We start from the raw sequence: 12,987 nt of genomic DNA, 5'->3' as shown, positions 1-12,987 counted from the left end.
GTGTGGGCCACCATGCCTGGACTCAGCCTGTGGTACCAGGGTACAAACCCCAGTCCCTGTGCTTGCCTAAGCAGGTGCTTAGTCTGCTGAGTTATCTTGCCGACCCTAGGATCAGACTCTTATGTTAACAAAAGAATGAGACCATGTAGATTCTTGACTCTGGTTGGAGAAAAAGAATTTTCAGGATGCCTCAATGAAAGGCACCAACTGGTTCATTAGGCAGAATTAAAGGAAAGTACTACCACCACACCCAGCCAGATTCATACCATCTTTAAAGGGATTTGAATGTAACAGAGCAGGAAGAAGAAAACCAGACAAGTTTAGACAGCATAAATAAGCCTAGGGAATAAAGATATGGAGCATATATATGGATAACTGTGGGTAACTATATTCTTCTACTGAGCTATCTTCCTGGCTCAAGTAACTGTATGCTTAAAATTATGATTCTTGTTCCTTTCCCATCTTAACCAGTGTATCATATCTAATAAGTAGTTTTATTTCTATGCAGCTGATCTGAAATTGACACTCTTATCTCATAGATTGAACTGGAGGTTCTCCTACCACCTGTATTAATGGCCTCCACAAACTGGAGAATGAGGTATTCAAAAATAGAACAGTGTTTTCTGTAGAATAGGCTGTAGGCTGGGGCTAGGGTCTTGGATAATTATGTTTTAGTTATTTCAAATTATTTGAGTTGGTACCCTCAGCTCAGAATGATAACACAAATACTGGTGCTGATGGTTTTTATATAGGCAAGAAGATAATCTGAGCATTCAGTAGTAGAATGCTGTGGGATCCCAGCCAAACAGCAGGAAACCTTCATCATTCTTTTCTTTCTCTCTCTCTCTCTCTTTTTTTTTTTTTTTTTGGCGGAACTGGGGATTGAACTCAGGCCCTTGCGCTTGCCAGGCAAGTGCTTATTCTACTGAGCTGTCTCCCCAGCCCCTTGATCATTATTTTCTGTTGCTTGTGGCTTCCAGAGAAGGTGATACCTTTCCTCGCTGTTCAGAGTCTGGCCAATAAGTGAACTCTTGGGAAGACATACCTATATTTTGTCTTTGTTTTGTTTTATTTTTTTGAGATAGGCTCTCACTGAAGTTCAGATTGGCCTTGAGTTCACTTTGTACTGCAGGCTGGTCTGGAATTCAATGATTCTCCTGCTTCAGCCTCCTGAGTGCTGGGATTACAGGTCTGTGCCACTACACCCAGCTGTATTTTATCTTTGAAGACATTTGTGGGTACTTAGTATTGCCACAAACACTAAAGGTACTAATACCATCTTTACAAACAAAATGAAGTATAGCTAGGTGTGGTGGCCCATGCCTGTAATTCCTGCACTTATTAGGGTAAGGAAGGGAGATCTCTGTGAGTTCGAGGCCAACCTGGGATACATAGTGAATTCAAGGCTACCCTGAACTGCAGAGCGAGACCCTGTCTCTATAAAGAAGGAAAAAAAAAACAAAAAACGAAACTGTAGTTTGGGCTCTTCTGTGGTCTGGTGGGAAAGACATGATGAATTGTGGCTGTGCATTGTGTTGCAGCTGGGAGGCAGAATGGGATGATTTCCCTGTGATGGGATTTACAATCAGCATAAGCTATGAGATGAAGAAAGAGGTTATGGCACCACATGTGCACATGCACAACACGTTCCAGCATGTCCGTACACTTGGCATGTGTATACACTGAGAAAAATCGTGGCAGGAAGGTGTGTGCCTAAGCACTGACCCCACTTCTTTGTCAGGGAGGAAACTGAGACAGTATATTCTCCTTCTCTGCCTGCCCATATCCCACATTTTCTTTTTTTGTTTGTTTTTATGTATTTAGCACAGGGTCTCACTACGCAGCCCAGCCTAGTAGTGATCTCCCTATTTTCAGCCGCCCCAGCACTGGGATTTCAGGTGTGCACCACCATGCCCAGTCTCAGTGGCCAGCTCAGTGGGCCTAGGGATGGGGTCTATCAAAGCATGTGGGGAATCAAACTGCACTTGCGTAAGCTGTCACTTAGTCTGCTGAGCTATCTTGCTGGCCACCACATTTTGTACAATAAACACATTTCTCTTGGAGACTTGTTATTTTAGTAAATATGGATGCTGAGTTGTAGGAAACAAGTTATGTGCTTTCCCAACCTGTCTAGGCAGTTGTCCTGCCTTCCTCCTGAAGTTGTTGCTTCAGCCTCACCCCACTTCCATCCCTTCTGGGAGGATTTAGCCACATCTAGCCAAAGTCTCTGAGCCTCCATTGAAACAGGTTACTTTATTCCACAACATTGTATTGTATTGTCTTGGTCTTCATTTGTTAGTTGATGGGCAAGAATTTTTCTGGAGTTACAAAAATCAGAGAAAGTGATACACCATTATGAATACATGAAAAGCACTGAATTGTAGACTTTCAGATAGTTATGTATATACATTATGTGAATTTTAGGTCTGTGTAAAACCTTCCTCCAACTTGTTACAAACCTAAAAACTTGCCTAAAAAGTGAGATATTTGGCTATCAGTGACAGTTATGTTATTTTAGTTTTATTTCCTCCCCCTTTGTCTTCATGCCTGTTGGTGTGATGATTGGGTGTGGTATACTGAATCACGGAACTTGGCACAAAACTAGCATAGTATCAAAGCTCCTTCAGTACCTAAAGTTTTAATTTTTCTGTCATGGAAGAAGGAAACTCTGCTCCAACCCTGCCTCAGTAGCATGTTAGAGGTTCTTGCTCCCTTTACGCTTTTATAATTACCTTTGTGATTTAGAACTTCTGCCTTTTTGTTGCCCTTACCTGAATGTGCAGCCCAGTGCATCTGGGCTTTCCCCTGTTAAGCCCTCTTTTTCCTTCTTCTAGCCTTGGGTAGGAGCTGCAGGCCCCTACCTGGACAAGCAACTGCCTGTGTCCTCTATTTTTCCTTTCTCTTGCTAATTCTTTGACTGCTCTGTTTGTGTCCTTTTCCCATAGGTATAATGGTTGTAGCCAAATGAGATAAAACTTGGGGTTTGTCTGTTTTGTTTTGTTTTTTGACAAAGAGCCATGTGTTTGAAATAGTGATGCTGGCTGGGTGTGGTGGCAATGCCCGCCCATGATCTCAACACTTAATGAAACTGAGGCAGGAGGATCATTGGGAGTTCAAGACTTAGGCTACAAAATAAAATAAAGGTGCCATCATCCTCAGGGTACATTGAGAAGGATTTTTTTGCGGGGGAGGGGGGTTGCTGACACAGGCTGCCTTAAGTGTACGTCTGGTAAGGCATGGGGAACTGGGGATCGAACCACTGTCCTCTGCCTGACTGCCTTTGCCCCAGCAGGCACTTAAACAACTGAGCTAACCCGCAAGTGTTGTGGTGTTCCCCCCCCTCCCGCCCCCGTATGTTGAAGTCAGTTTTAGTGGAAAGAACATGTCCCCATGTTTAGGGGGCTGTTGAACTCCTTGCTTTGTGGACTAAAATCTCAGGGGTGTTGTCACGAGCACATGGGCTTCAAGAGTCTTACAGCTGTCATCCTAGGGGATGGAATGTCATAGGGTCCATAGTCTCCTACACATTGAGTATGGCCCACCATGTGGTAATGTCTGTAATTCTAGCACTTGGGAGGCTGAGGCAGGAAGATTGCCCTAAATTTGAGGTCATCCTGAACCAGTGGTGCTGGGAATGGAACCCATGGTCTTGTGTGTACAACCGAGCACACTACCTCTGAGCTACAGTCCCAACCCTTTTTACTGTTTTATTTTGAGACAAGGTCTCACCAAGTTGCCTGGGATGACCTTGAGTTTATGATCTTCCACCTCAGCCTCCAAAGTGGCTAGTGAGTGTGGGCGACTGTGCTTGACAGGTCTCAAATTTTGTAACTGTATTTGGGTTGTATGTATAGATACACAGAAATGCAGGATGTTGTATCCACACAGAGAATGTACCACAGCTTGCAACAGAGACTTACAGCATCATTATGGGGTATGGAATGTCTGGTGGCGAGTGTATGTGTGGCAGAGAGAGGTCTTGAAAGGTACTGAATCATGCTGTGAGATATATATATATATACTTTTGTGAATTCACAAGAGAGAAAGTTACTTATTGAATTTAATTAGTGAAAATCATAGTTTTAAATTTAGTCCCTTTTTTCCCTCTTTTTTGGTACTGGGAATTAAACTCAGGACCTTGTGTTTGCCAGGCAGGCACTTGTACCACTGAGCTATAGCCCCAGCCCCATAGTATGTATGTATGTATGTATGTACGTATGCATTTATTTATTTATTGTACCAGTGATCAAATTCAGGACCTTGTGCTTGCCAGGCAAGCACTTATTCCACTGAGCTATCTCCCCAGCCCTAATAGTTTTAAATTTGGATACAACCTAGAAGATAGGTTAGCCATGAAAGATTAGATTAGTTATAAAAATACTCATCCTTACTTAACACTTGTTTGAAGGGAATATGATTGAACTCTATAATATTGGCATATTTATAACCAGAAAATTACATCATGAAAAGTTCTACAACCAAAATGTTGAAAGCAGCACAAAGAAGTTATATTCAGAAACCAAAATTAGCACAAGATGAATCTTCTAATTTAGCAGATGTTGTGATTCAAGTAAGCAGGAAGCTTATTTTTGAGAATACAGAACATAAAGACAGTTTACAAAGGCTAAGGACATAGCATATGTCAGGCAGTCCATAAACTTCATTTAGTGTGTGACTGCATTGTAAAGAAAATCAAATGTCTATAGGGCATAGAAACATCCTGGAATTCAAAGTGTACCACCTTCTTTCATAAAGGAAAACTTTAACAAAAAGATAATTTTAGGGGCACACAGCCAGACCAGTCTGAGCTAGAGACCCTTGTACTAGGAATGCTTGGACATGTTTACTCACTAAGTGAATATGAGCCACAGAGAAAAAAAGATGCTGCTGAGAACTCATCATGAAGGTAGATGGAAGTCACAGCAATGCACAAGGGCCATTTGTCCATCTGATGTTTGGGATGAAATCAAGACAGCATATTCATTAGATCCAAGCCAGGATCTTACTGAGACATCAGCCGTGAGTTCTGCACACAGTTGTTAGATGCTTGTGGTCAAACACCATGGGACATGTCACAGCACTTCATGCTGGAGAGCAGAAGATTGCTTTGATTTCTCTGGCTGCCACAGCACTTTGTGGTAGTCTTCACTGCTTCATATTGATGATCAGACTGTCATTTTATCGCTTCTCAGCCCTTGACTAAAATCAAGTGTATCTGTTCTTATCAGTTTAATATCTGATATGTCCTCTATCTGAGGACAATGCATTAAATGGATTTTTGGAGCTGGAAGATGGAATAGGAGCTTGCTTCTCCACTCCACTCATCGACCTGGTATTGCAGTACCTCTAGAAATGGTGCAACAAAACAAAACAAAACAAAACCTGTCACTTTGTGAATTAGTGAAGAATTCAGAGACCGGATGACTTAAGGTGGAATGAAGTCTTTGGGATTCTTGAAGGGTTACTGTGTGACAAGTAGATTGTGACTACTAGTAGCACATAAGACAGAAGGCCCCAAGATGGTTTGGTACCATTTGGTGAAGAGTTTCCGTATGGTTTTAGTTATTACAAAATGGCTTTGTGCTATGGGTGCTGAGAATTATAAAGAATAGATTTTTGGGGCTGGTGAGATAGCTTAGTGGGCCTGAATTCAATCCTCAGTTCCAGGGGGAAAAAAAAAGAATAGATTTTTATGCTTTTATAAGAAACTAACAAGGAAAAAAAAAAAAGAAAGAAATTAACAAGGTAGTCTGTCAGCTTATTAGGTGTCTGCAAGACACTAGTTCTCTTGAACAGAGACAATGATAATGTTCACGTTATAGTATGCGGCACGAACATTGGCCTATTTCCTCAGTTCCCTTGGCCTCAAGTCCCACAGAAGTGCTAAAGCTGGACCATATGGGTGATTGGGTTGCGCAGAGAAAAAGAAGCCCGAGTTTAGGTCTCAGGCTAACTAATTCTGCCTCACTCACCATGCTTCCATATGTGGGTGGCTGTTTCTCAGGGTTGCTGCTAGGACAGATAAGTTGAGATGGAAAAATGCCTAACATACAACAAGCACTTGATCAACTTTTTTTTTTTTTTTTTCCAGTACTGGGGATTGAACTTGGGACCTTGTGCTTGCCAGGTGGTTGCTTTTGCCACTGAGCTATCTCCCCAGCCTTTTGATCAACTTTTGTCTTATTTACATACATGCATATTGTGTTAGTTATTTCTTTGTTAGTATAACAGATACCTGAGAAAAGGCCTGGGCATAGTGGCACACATTGGTAATCTCAGCAGTTTGGAAGGTTGAGGCAGGAACATTGCAACTTCAAGCCTAGCCTTGGCACATTTGTAAGACTATCTCAAAATAAAATATTGAAAAAAGACAAGAGATAATAGCTCCATGCAAAGGCCTTGGGTTTAGTCTCCAGTATCATACATAGGGATAAAGGGTAGAAAGTTGGGGCTGAGGGTGTAGCTCAGTAGTAGACTACTTATCCAGCATGCTCAAGCCTTAGATTCAATCCCCAGCCCATGAAGGGGGAAAGAAGAAAAAGATTAATTTGGTTTAGGATCTTTGTATCAGTCTATGGTTGGTTAGCCCTGTTGCTTTTGAGTGTGTTGCAGGGCCGGGGAGATGGCTCAGTATGCAATCCCCAGTTCAGGGGGGGCAGGGGAGACAATGCTTTTAGGTCTGGAGCAAGGCAGCATATTATGGCAGGCAGGCTGTGTTGAAACAGAACTGCTCACTCGTGACTTAAAAAGCAAAAGAAGAGGAAGGCCCTGAGTCCTATGCCCTTTAGGGGCACACCCCTGTCCATAGTGACTTGAAGACCTCCCACCAGTTCCAATTTAAAGGTTCTATAACCTCTCAGTAATGCCCAGTTAGTGAATAAGTCAACACAGAAGTCTTTGAAGAACATTTGAGACCTAAACAATAGTGCATATGACTAAAAATAAATGCAGAAAATACGAATACTTAAAAATCTGGGTGTAGCCAAGCAATGGCCGTGACTCATCCACATGGCTGACACTGACAAAGGTTCTACAATCTGAGGTACAGGATCTCAGGATAAATCCTGAGGGGATTTCACTGACCTTCTCAGACCCCAAAGCTACAACTCTTGTTGCATAGATCCTGCTTTACCTTGGTCTCACCAATCCAGCAGAAAAGTATAAAAATGAAGTATAAGAAGTAAAGCCATGGCGTTATGTTGAGCTGTAGGGGACTCAGGTCAACAATTTCTGACATTGCCAGTGAAACGGAAGACCCAATACTATTATGGACTATTGAACTCTTTTAGAATATTTTGCTGAGTTTACACACCTATAATATTTAAATGATGGAACTTAACAAAAAAAAGGGGATACAGATGAATGTCCATTTTGTATCTGTGTATTCAAAGTGGTTAGGATAGATATGTTCTCTTAATGAATAGAGGGATTTGTTGTAATGGTGTTTGTAAATAGGAGGATATCATGTCCGCATCTTGTACAGCAATTAACCACTAGGAAGAATGTATGCAATGTGTTAATTATTGAAACTGTCCTACCAATTTGGTTTGAAACTGTCTCATTGCTATTTGTTTCTCAATAAAATTATGGGGGGGAAAAATCCCCCCCCCAAAAAAAAATCTGGGTATGAAGGGCCAGCCAGATGGTTTGATCCCTGGCGCTACAAGTCATGCCAGCCCTGCCCCCAGGGCACAATGAGACAGCAGCTGAGACTAGGAATGGTGGCACATGCCTGTAATCCCAGTGCTTGGGAGGCTGAAAACAGGAGAATCACTGTGAGTCTGATCTGTGTAGACCCTGTACTAAATACATTAAAAAAAAAGGATAAGTAGAGATTCTCCTAAAACTGAGCATGAACTGAATAAGGATTTGGAAAGTACATGTTTGGCTAACTACTTGCAGTACCTTACGAAAGAGATAAGTGAAATGTGAAGTTTGAAAACTAATTTGGAGTATGTGAAACTTACCTTTCAGTGCTCTCTCTATATAGGAAGATGTAACAGAAAATGCTGTTAAGGTTCATAGGGAAATAAAAATACTGTTATCTTTGATAAGTTTTATGCTAAAATTTTGCAGGGCTGGAGATACAGCTCAACAGCACAAGTGCCTGTCAGGCAAGTGCAAGGTCCTGAGTTTGTGTCCCCAGTACCAAAAAATTTAAATTAAATTAAATCTTGCCATCTCAGTTGGAGGTTGAATAGTAAAAACAAACTCAGGTGCAGTTTATCCTGTTATAGATGTACCACAGATCACATCTGTGTTCCCAGAAAGAGTAGGAACCACCTGTCCCAGCAAGCAGGTAGTTAGTTCTGCAGTGGGCAATAGCTGGACATCCCAGTTTATTTCCATTTTTATAGTCTGTGTCAGATTTTCCAGATTGAGGGCTCAATCACTAGTAATTATCCTTTCCCCCCTTTGGATGCCTGTCATACACAAAGCAAGTCTCCAGGGAAAGGATGTGTACTTCCATGTTTTCTCCTTGTGTTCAGTTAAAGCTTTCCAAACCCTGTCCTTCTGGGTATCAGTTGAAACTTCATTCATAGGTACTGACACATGGACAGTTGTATAGAAAGGTGATTAGCCAAAAAGGCTGTGATCTTGTGTTAATGGAGTAGGGAAGCTCAGAGAGGCCCATCTGTTTTAAGATTCTTCTTTCTCAGTCTTTCTGTGCAGCATTCCTTTCTTTAGGGTATGAGCAAGACCCCTCTGGAATGAGGCGGCTCCTAAAACCATCAGACAAGGTAGGAGTGATCATTAATTATACTGTCAGTTTACCTTGACTAAGAATATGACTAGAAAAATTGGTGACAAAGGTGTTTGGGGAAGAAGTGTATAGATTAGATCTATCCCTAGGGGTAAAAAATATGAAAATATGTGTGTGCCATGTAAATACTCACCAAAAGGTGACCTCAGCGGAAGACTATTTTATTAAACTAACTCTTATTACATACATTTTGCTTTTGGGGATGGGGTTTTGCTATGTATTTGAGAAGCCGGCCTTGAACTCACTATGTAGCCCAGGCTGGCCTCTTAACTCATAGTGATCCTCTTGCCTTAGCCTCCCAAGTATTGGGACTAGGGGTGTGGTGGCGCAGACACCTATAATCCTAGCACTTGTGAGGTGGAGGCAAGAGGATCACCTTGAGTTCCAGGCCAGCCTGGGCTGGCTCTATAGTGAATTTAAGGCCAGCCTGAACTACATAGCAAAACCCGCCCCCCTTACCTCCAAAGAGAGAATTACAGAATGTTAGAAGAGTAAGCAGGAACCCTGCCCCTCCTCCACCCAAAAAAGAACACTTCTATTCTGGGGAGGAACCTAGTGTATTTCTGTTTGGATACTTGTATCACATTAGATGTAATTATGAACTTGCTGTATTTGGAGATTAAATGTGTTTTAAGAAGCTGTGTCTGGTTGTCAAGTTGACAAAGAATGGATTGTGGGGGCTGGAGAGATGGCTCAGTGGTCTAAAGCACCTATTTGGAACAAGCTTGGAAAAGCACAGGGACCGTGGTTCGATCCCCCAGCACCACATGCCAGCCAGCCGCGCCCCCTGGTGGGCTGAGCTGGCCACACACACACACACACACACACACACACTAAATAAATGTTTAAAAAAAAAAGAATGGATTGTGATTGTGAACTTGATTTGAGTGAAGATTTTTTTAACGAATCAGTAAAGCTCTGGGTGTATCTTTGGATGATGACATGTAGATTGAGGAGGGAAGACACACCCAGCTTGTGGGTAGTACCAACCAAAAGGCTTGTAGCCTGGATGGAGTAAAGAGGGAAAGAAAGAAGTCTTCCATTTTCTTTGGAGGAGCTCTGGTTTTACCATTGCCTTTGGTCTTTCATCTCCAATTCCTTTGGCTTTCAACATAGACTTTTCAGCCTTCCAGGATTTATTTTTTTTTATTTTTGGCAGAATCAGGGATTGAACTCAGGCCCTTGCGCTTGCCAGAGAAGCGCTTATTCCACTGAGCTATCTCCCTGGCCCAATTTTTTTTTTTTTTTTTTCCCCGGAACTGGGAATTGAACTCGGGCTCTTGCACTTGCCAGGGAAGCGCTTATTCCACTGAGCCATCTCCCTGGACCCTTCAGCCTTCCAGAACACAGATTTTTTGGCTTTCCACATGGACCCACAGGAACCGCTTCAGTGTGCTTCACGCCTTCAGTCTTCAACTGGATCCTCCAGCTCTCCAGTGCACAGATGGCCATTTTACATTCTTCTACTCCTTATCTTGCAGGCGGCCTTCGTAAGCCTACCTAGTAAATCCTTTACATAATCATACATCCATACATCCATACATACAATATTAAATCTCAAGGCCAGCCTAAACTATATAGGAAAACCCGGTCCCCTGCCTTGGGTAGAGAGTTTTAAGCCAGGAACTGTAAATAAATGTGTGAGTGGTTGAGATAAATAATATATTATTCCTGAAATGAATTTCTAAAAACTTATGCTTTCTTACAAAACCATTTGTTATTAATGCTCTGTATAATTTCTGTTCTGCCTACCCAAAAGACAAATTAAAGTTCCTGAATATGAAAAGTTACTTGTAGAGTTTTATACCTTTATACAAAAGATACTTACTCTTTTAGTTTTGCATATCCTCACCAGAAACATTTGATTGATGGCTAGTCTGCACCCATCATACACCTGAGTCTCCTTTCATCATCTAGAAGAGGAAGGAGGTGCAAAGAAGTTAGGATGAGCTTAACTGTGTTGCCTGGGTGGCAAGAGGCTTGGCTGCCTCCAGTGTAGCAACACATCTATTGTCTTGTCTTGTCTTGTCTTGTCTTGTCTTGTCTTGTCTTGTCTGTCTCTGTCTGTCTCTCTGTCTCTCTGTCTCTCTGTCTCTCTGTCTCTCTGTCTCTCTCTTTCATTTATGTGTTTGGTACAGGGTCTCACTATGCAGCTTGGACTTGTAGTGATCCTCCTGTTTTCAGCCTAGCCGGCGCAGGGATTACAAGACATGCACCACCACACCTGGACTTGTTTCCTGGCCCCCAGGGGTGGCGCAGCATGCGGGACCTGGGATTGAACCCTGATCACTGCACTACTTGCCAAAGCAGGCACTTAGTCCACTGAGCTATCTCGCTGGCCCAACACCACCTGCTTTTCTTAACCTTTGCCCACATGCCAGTCAGTAGGGCTAGGCAGCCTCTCTCATCATCTGTAACTCTGGGTGCAGACTTCTGTTACCCACATTTTGCAGATATTTTTGACCATTCTAACATTCACCCTTGGTTAAGAAGATGCAAGGCTGACCCTAGGCCTACTAATACAGAACTTGCTGGCCTCACACAACCTTCTCTCCCACCTTGCAAATGGCAGGGGTCTAGCAAATGGCAGGAAGTGGGAGGTTGGTTAGTGCTGGCTGCTGAGTGAAGACATTTGTTGAATCTTGCAAGCCAACATTTATACAAGGGGGGCCTGCAGGTTAGTTCAGTTGTTTTAAGCACCTGCTAGGGCAAACACAGTCAGCCACAAGGGCCAAGGTTCAATCCCCAGCTCCACATGCCTTACCATACCTGCCCTTAAGGCAGCCTGAGCCAGCCTTTAAAAAAAGGATAGTTGTATCACATTAGATGTAATTATGAACTTGCTGTAAATGTGGTTTAATCTCCAAATAAAAAAATCCTTCTCCCCCAAAAAAGAATCCTTCTCAACATTTATACAGGAAAGCTATTTTTAAATGGCTCAAGCAAGTAAATAGCAGTAAGCCTTACGGGGGGGGGAGATGTTTTATATTTTCCTCTTAAAAAAAGTTGTGGGGCCAGGGAGCTAGCTCAGCAGAATAAGCAAGTACAAGGTCCTGAGTTCAATCCCCAGTACCGCAAAAAAAAAAAAAAAAAGTGATGGTGGCACATGCCTATAATCCAAGCAATAGGGAGGCCAAGGTAGAAGTATCACTGCAAGTTCACTGCCAGCCTGGGCTATATGATGAGACACTGCTTTAAAAAAAACAAAATAAAAAAGACAGAATTTTCTCATTAGCTCATTGGTAACAGAGTTGACTCTTAGGTAGAGCAATTCAAAAATTCCATGTCCCTTCAAGAAGGCCTTAGAAAGTTTCGCTAGGGTAAAAATCCTGTCTTACCCTGTCCTTCCTATGTAGTACAGGTTTTCCTTCACCCACATGGCCTGGACTTCTCCCAGATATTCCCACTGTCTTGCTGGCCTCCATCTCCCTCATCCCAACTCCTGACCAGCCTACCCATAGATTCATCTTCATGCATGGTTCCACCTCCTCCAGGAAGTGCTTCAGGCCTTGGCAGTTGGTCTCAGCAGCTGCTCAGCCACACTGCTTGCTGGCAGCCTACCAGCTTGCGTGTGCTCTCCCTTCCAAAGTGCCATCCTAGTGTTTAGCCCTCTCCTTCCAGAAGGCTTCTCCCTGCCCTCAGTTGTCCCTAATCTATTCTTTGAAACTTTTATTCTGGCTAGGGATTTAGCTCAGTGGTGCAGCGCCTGCCAGGCAAGCATGAGACCATTAGTTCTGAGTTCAATTCCTAGTACCTAAAAAAACAAACCCTTTTACTCTATGCAGATCTAGAAACATGGGAAATTATGGAGACCTGGTGGGTGGCTAGCCTTGCCTCCCAGCAGAGAAGCTCTGTTTAAATGGAGAATAACCACTTAGGTTGGGATGTGAGAAGATGTGCTGTTATGTAGGGACTGACGAGAGTCTCCTGGGCATCCTTCAAGATCGGATCTGCCTTGGGATAGGGTATAATCCAGGAGAGCTGGAGTACAAGAAAGGTGATATATCCAGGTATGGTGCATGCCTGTAATCCCAGCACAATGGGAGAATGAGCCAGGAGTAGTGCCATGAATTTGAGGCCAGCCTGAGCTACATAGTGAGACCCTATCTGAGTAATACAAAACAAAGACAGACGATACAGCATGACAGGCTTCCCCATCTCTGGAAGTAGGAAAGGCCAAAGATTGTTCCTGGGGTCATCACATTGTCCAGGCCTCAAGGACT

The 12,987-nt window shown here is 42.8% G+C and overlaps 1 protein-coding gene and 1 non-coding gene across 2 annotated transcripts in view; both read left to right on the top strand.

Moving 5' to 3' along the window:
* Positions 1-12,987, top strand: part of Ube2l3 (ubiquitin conjugating enzyme E2 L3) — a 74,829-nt gene that overhangs the window by 46,654 nt on the left and 15,188 nt on the right. The window lies entirely within an intron of this gene.
* On the top strand, positions 5,181-5,366 carry LOC111815789. Its single transcript, XR_002820430.1, has one exon. It is a non-coding gene; the product is annotated as a U2 spliceosomal RNA (small nuclear RNA).

This window comes from Octodon degus, unplaced genomic scaffold (assembly GCF_000260255.1).
Source record: "Octodon degus isolate 3935 unplaced genomic scaffold, OctDeg1.0 scaffold00021, whole genome shotgun sequence".
Taxonomy (NCBI): Eukaryota; Metazoa; Chordata; class Mammalia; order Rodentia; family Octodontidae; genus Octodon; species Octodon degus.
The sequence above is the reverse complement of the archived record's forward strand: the minus strand, read 5'-3'. Positions and strand labels throughout refer to the sequence as shown.